The sequence below is a fragment of the Bos mutus genome, chromosome 9 (genome assembly GCF_027580195.1).
Source record: "Bos mutus isolate GX-2022 chromosome 9, NWIPB_WYAK_1.1, whole genome shotgun sequence".
Taxonomy (NCBI): Eukaryota; Metazoa; Chordata; class Mammalia; order Artiodactyla; family Bovidae; genus Bos; species Bos mutus.
In genome coordinates, this window is record NC_091625.1 from 43,070,261 (window position 1) to 43,076,497 (window position 6,237).

A 6,237-nucleotide genomic window follows, 5' to 3' on the forward strand; every position below is an offset into this window, starting at 1 on the left:
TTGAATGGGAAAGACTAGAGATCTCTTCAAGAAAATTAAGAGATACCAAGGGAATATTTCATGCAAAGATGGGCACAATAAAGGACAGAAATGGTATGGACCTAACAGAAGCAGAAGAGATGAAGAAGAGGTGGCAAGAATACACAGAAGAACTATACAAAAGAGATCTTCATGACCCAGATAACCATGATGGTGTGATCATTCACCTAGAGTCAGACCTCCTGGAATGAAAAGTCAAGTGGGCCTTATGATGCATCACTATGAACAAAGATAGTGGAGGTGATGGAATTCCAGTTGAGTTATTTCAAATCCTAAAAGATGATGCTGTGAAAGTGCCACACTCAATATGCCAGAAAACTTGGCAAACACAGCAGTGGCTACAGGACTGGAAAAGGTCAGTTTTCATTCCAATCTCAAAGAAGGGCAATACCAAAGAATGTACAAACTACCACACAATTGCACTCATCTCTTACATTAGCAAATTAATGCTCAAAATTCTCCCAGCCAGGCTTCAACAGTACATGAACTGTGAACTTCCATATGTTCAAGCTGGTTTTAGAAAAGGCAGAGGAACCAAAGATCAAATTGCCAATATCCGTTCAATCATCAAAAAGCACGAGAGTTCCAGAAGATTATCTCCTTTGCTTCATTGACTATGCCAAAGCCTTTGACTGTGTGGATCACAATAAACTGTGGAAAAGTCTTCAAGAGATAGGAATAGCAGACCACCTTACCTGCCTCCTGAGAAATCTGTATGCAGGTCATAAAGCAACAGTTAGACTGGGCATGGAACAACAGACTGGTTCCAAATTGGTAAAGGAGTATAGCAAGGTTGTACATTGTCATCCTGCTATTTAACTTTTATGCAGAGTACATCATGTGAAATGCTGGGCTGGATGAAGCACAAGTTGGAGTCAAGATTGCAGGGAGATGGTAGAAAGTGAGGAGGAACTAAAGAGCCTCTTGATGAAAGTGAAAGAGGAAAGTGAAAAAATTGTCTTAAAACTCAGCGTTCAGAGAGCTAAGATGATGGCATCTGGTCCCATCACTTCATGGCAAATAGATGGGGAAACAATGGAAACAGTGACAGATTTTATTTTCTTGGTCTCCAAAATCACTGCAAATGGTGACTGCAGCCATGAAATTAAAAGACGCTTGCTCCTTGGGAAAAAAGCTATGACCAACCTAGACAGCATATTAAAAAGCAAAGACATTATTTGCTGACAAAGGTCTGTCTAGTCAAAGCTATGATTTTTCCCATAGTCATGTATGAATGTGAGAATTGAACCATAAAGAAAGCTGACCGCCGAAGAATTGATGCTTTTGAACTGTGGTGTTGGAGAAGACTCTTGAGAGTCCCTTGGACTGCAAGGAGATCAACCAGTCAATCCTAAAGGAAATCCATTTTGAATATTCATTGGAAAGACTGATGCAGAAACTGAAGCTGCAATACTTTGGCCACCTGATTTGAAGAAGTGAGTCATTGGAAAAGACACTGATGCTGGGAAAAGATTGAAGGTGGGAGAAGGGGATGACTGAGGATGAGATGGTTGGATGGGATCACTGATTCAATGGACATGAGTTTGAGCAAGCTCTGGGAGTCAGTGATGTACAGGGAAACCTGGTATGCTATAGTCCACAGGGTTTCAAAGAGTTGGACACAACTGAGCGACTGAACTGATTGACTGACTTGATACCAGTGGTTCAAGGACGGGGTTGCTGGTAAAGATCAGGGTGCGTGCAGAGCATGTACTCCTTTGTTCTCACTTCAGGTGGTCTCCTGATGAGGTTCTGTGGTTCTCAAAGAGGTTTTCAAACTGTGACCTCTGGAAAGAAGAATGATTCATCAAGTAGTTAACATGTTCCATTTGTTGGGTGTTTCAGTTCTGCCAAAGACTTCAAAGATATTGTTGTGTGTATTCTTTGAGGTGGATCCAGGATCCTGCCCCCCATCACACTGCTCTGCAGTGGAAGCAAGGCCTCTTAACCTCTGGACCACTAGGGAAGTCCCTGTGATGCTGAGCAAGGCCTCATGGGGCACCTGGACACGGAGCCCATTTTGTCCCCCATTTCTTATAGGCAAGACTCCAGCCTCCATGACTTTCAGTTCCAAACTACAGAGCAGTTGCTAATCAAGGGAAGAACAGCAAGGAAACCACCTGAGGTGAGATTAAAGGACCAGAGAGGCTCATCAAGATTAGGAGACTAGACCACCGGAGACCCTGCACACACCCTAATCTTGTCAGCAACCCCACCCTTTGAAACTTTGCAGAAGGAGGAATATAAGACTGTTAATGCCTTGATCCTTATCATATACTCCTGACTATAAAACCTTTCCCTACTCACCAGGGGTGGAGAGCGGGTGGAGTTATTGAGGGGCACTAGCCTACTGGGTTCTCATTTTGCCTGGCAAAGTAGTGAAGTCACTGTTTCTGTTGCAGGAAGGGGGACCCCTTCCAGGACCCAAAACAGCTCTTGTCTAACACTCAGAAATGAATTGTACGAGGAGACACATGTGCTGAGAAAGCAAGAGATTTTATTGGGAAAGGGCATCCGCGTGGAGAGCAGTAGGGTAAGGGAGCCCAGGAGAACTGCTCTGCCACTTGGCTGGCAATCTTGTGGTTTTATGGTGATAGGATTAGTTTCTGGGGTGTCTTTGGCCAATCATTCTAATTCAGAGGCTTTCCTGGTGACGCAAGCATCGCTAAGCCAAGATGGATGCTAGCAAGAGGGATTCTGGGAAGTGGACAAACACGCGGTGTCTCCTTTTGACCTTTCCCTAACTCTTCCGGTTGGTGGTGGCTTATTAGTTCTGTATTCCTTACCAGAATCTCCTGTCATAAAACAGCTCATGGGAATGGTTACTAAAGGGCCTGCCCAGGGTGGGTGGTTTCAGTCAGTGTGCTTCTCCTCTGTAACTGTCTCTGTATTTCTGGCGCATAGAGAGCCAAGATTTTGGCAACACCTGCACTGTTGTTTTTTGGCTGCTCCTCCCTGGTCTCTCCATCCCCTCCCTTACCTATTAGCAGTTGTTTGAATCTGCCCTTTGGGACTCGGCAAAGGTCATGAAGGCTGGAGTCTGTTCTCTACAAACAGTGCCCAGGAGCCTTACAGGATCCTGCCTGGTTTCAGTCACATGGCCTTCTTCCCTGTCTGCATCCTGTGACTCTCAGTCTGCAAGCGTCCCAACCTCAGGCAGTTTCTAGGCTGATGAGTGATGGTTCTCTTCTACCTGGAGATAGGAGGAGGAAGCTGTCATAAGGGAAAATTTACACACTTCCTTCAGGCAAGGGGCTTCCCTGGTGTCTCAGATGGTAAAGAATGCCTGCAATGCAGGAGACCTGGGTTTGATCCCTAGGTCCGGAAGATCTCATGAAGAAGGGAATGGCCACCCACTCCAGTATTCATATTCTTGCGTGGAGAATCCCATGGACAGAGGAGCCTGGTGGGCTACACAGTTCATGGGATCGCAAAGAGTCGGACATTACTGAGCGAGTAACAGTTTCACTTAGGCGAAAGGGGGAAGGAAGAGACCTTTTCTTGCATCTGCTGTTTCTTGCTGCTGCTGCTACTGCTAAGTCACTTCAGTCGTGTCCGACTCTGTGCGACCCCATAGATGGCAGCCCACCAGGCTTCCCCGTCCCTGGGATTCTCCAGGCAAGAACACTGGAGTGGTTTGCCATTTCCCTCTCCAATGCATGAAAGTGAGAAGTAAAAGTGAAGTCGCTCAGTCATGTCCGACTCCTAGCGACCCCATGGACTGCAGCCCACCAGGCTCCTCCGTCCATGGGATTTTCCAGGCAAGAGTACTGGAGTGGGGTGCCATTGCCTTCTCTGTTTCTTAGTTGCCTTCAACTCAAAATAATCCTTATGTTAAAGTGAGATACTCTCATCCCCTTCACAGTTGTCTGTATCTTATCATTAATGATTAACAGTTTGTTTTTTGTTTAAACCTCCTTCCCAACCTTGAAGTCATGAAGGTGTTCTTTTATAGTTTCTTCCAACAGTTCTAGTTTTATCTTTGATATTTAAGTCTCTGTTCCATTTGAAATTATTTTTTTTTATGTATGATGAGGGAAAAAGATTCAATTTCATCTTTACTCATAAGAACCACTAGTTATCTCAACCTGTTTTGTTGAATAAGCATTCTTTCATCAGTGATCTGAATGACATCTCTGTCACATGCTGAGTATTCATACATGGGTGTATGTGTTTCTGAGTTCTCTGTTATAGTCCATTGGTCCCTATACCAAATCTACAGAATTTTAATATAACAGCTTTGTTTGAATTTGTGCCCCAAAACCAATTCTAAAAATTCAGCTTGTCCATGAAAGTTTTTTAAAGGGAGAATCATTTGAGGAGGGGGTCAGAGTCTTTGGGCTTTCCTGGTGGCTTATATGGTAAAGAATCTGCCTGCAATCTGGGAGACCTGGGTTCAATCCCTGGGTTGGGAAGATGCCCTGAAGAGGAACGGCTACCCACTCCAGTACTCTTGCCTGGAGAATTCCATGGACAGAGGAGCCTGGCAGGCTACAGTCCATGGGGTTGCAAAGAGTCAGACACGACTGAGAGACTTTCAGAGTCTATCATCTTCCACTGTTTGCAGACTTTCTTCTGGTTGGTTGGTGGTTAGGTACCAAGGTGGTGTTCCAGGAAGCTTGTGCTCAGCCCAAAGTTAGCATCCCCCGTGTGGGTGGGGGCCTTAGTTCCTACAGAAGAACTCAAAGTTATTGTTACATATAATGTATATTCCTTGAGAAGGAACCAGGACACTGCACTACGGTGTTTTTTTGACTGTTCCTCCTTTGTTACTGTATTCCCTCCCTTCTCTGGTTAGCAGCTGTTTGAATCTGCCCTTCAGAACTCAGGGAAGGTCAAGGATACGGAATGAAGTTTATTTCTTACAAACAAGCAATGGGGGAAATGGAACAAATTTATACCCGGGAGACCCCATTGGGTCCTGCTCTGTTTCGGTCCCTCCTTTTCTTTGATGCTCCTCAATCCTGAGAAGAACAGGTATGGGACAAGAAAAGGAATAACATTTTGAATAGAGAGGTAAATCCTAAACTCTGCAAAGGAACTAAATTTTCTGGGAATCCAGTTTCACTTCTTGCTAGTGTTTAGCAATGCAATTAAGTTGGATATATTGAACTCCTATTGAGCCGTGAACTCACTGTGTTCTCATTTATTATATATTGATGGTTTCTATGTTTGTTTTTCTGTATACAGTGGGGACTTTCTATGTGGACAATCATATTGCATATGTATGATAAGTTTTGTTTCTTTTTAAATCTTTTTACTTCTTAAATCCTTTTCTTGTCTCTGTTGGTTAAGTGCTCTGGTACAGTGTTGAACAAAAGCAGTCATAGTGTCATTCTTCCTCATTCTAAAAGTAATGCTTATAATTTTTTTGTTTACCCTTAAAAGTAATAATTTGCTAATAATTTTTGGCATATACTTTTTTTCAGGTCAAGAAGCACCCTTCAATACTTATTTTACTATAGAATATTTTATATATTTTAATCATGAATCAATTTTGAATCTTATCAAATATCTTTTCCTCATGTTGTGAGAAGTTTATGTGATTTTTCTCCTTTAGTATGTTAATGTGATAAAGTGTATGCATAGACTTTCTAATGTTAAACCATTCTTGTATAAACCCAACTTGGTCATTAAAAATTCCATTATGACATTTATATTTAAAGTGGTTTTCTTGCTGACAACATAGGAGAGTTGTGTTTTTTGGTTGACACTCTTGTGAATTTCATTTGCTAATATTTTGTGTAGGATTTATGTACCTATGGGCAAAAGTTGCCTCTTATCTTTCTTATACTATCTTTGAATAGCTTTAGAATCTCTGTATCAAGAATATTGCCTTTTTTTTCATACCCTGGAAGAATTTATATAAGATTGGAATAATGTTAATTCTTTAAAATCTGGTAGATTATATGTCTTGACTCAGGTGTATATGTATGTGTGTTTGTGTGCCTGTGTATTAAGATTTTTATTTATCAATTCAATTATTTTTTAAAATTGGACTATCCAGGCTTCCTATTTCTTGAATTAGTTTTAGGTTAAAATTTTGTCAATTATTTTCATTGTGTATATTTCCTAATTAAATGGCATAAGATTGTTCATAATTTTAAAAAATCTTTGAAAATTTCTGATGTGTTTGTTTGCCTCCTTTATTCTTTTTCTTGATCCATCTTGCCAGAGGTTGTCACTTTTAATAGTGTT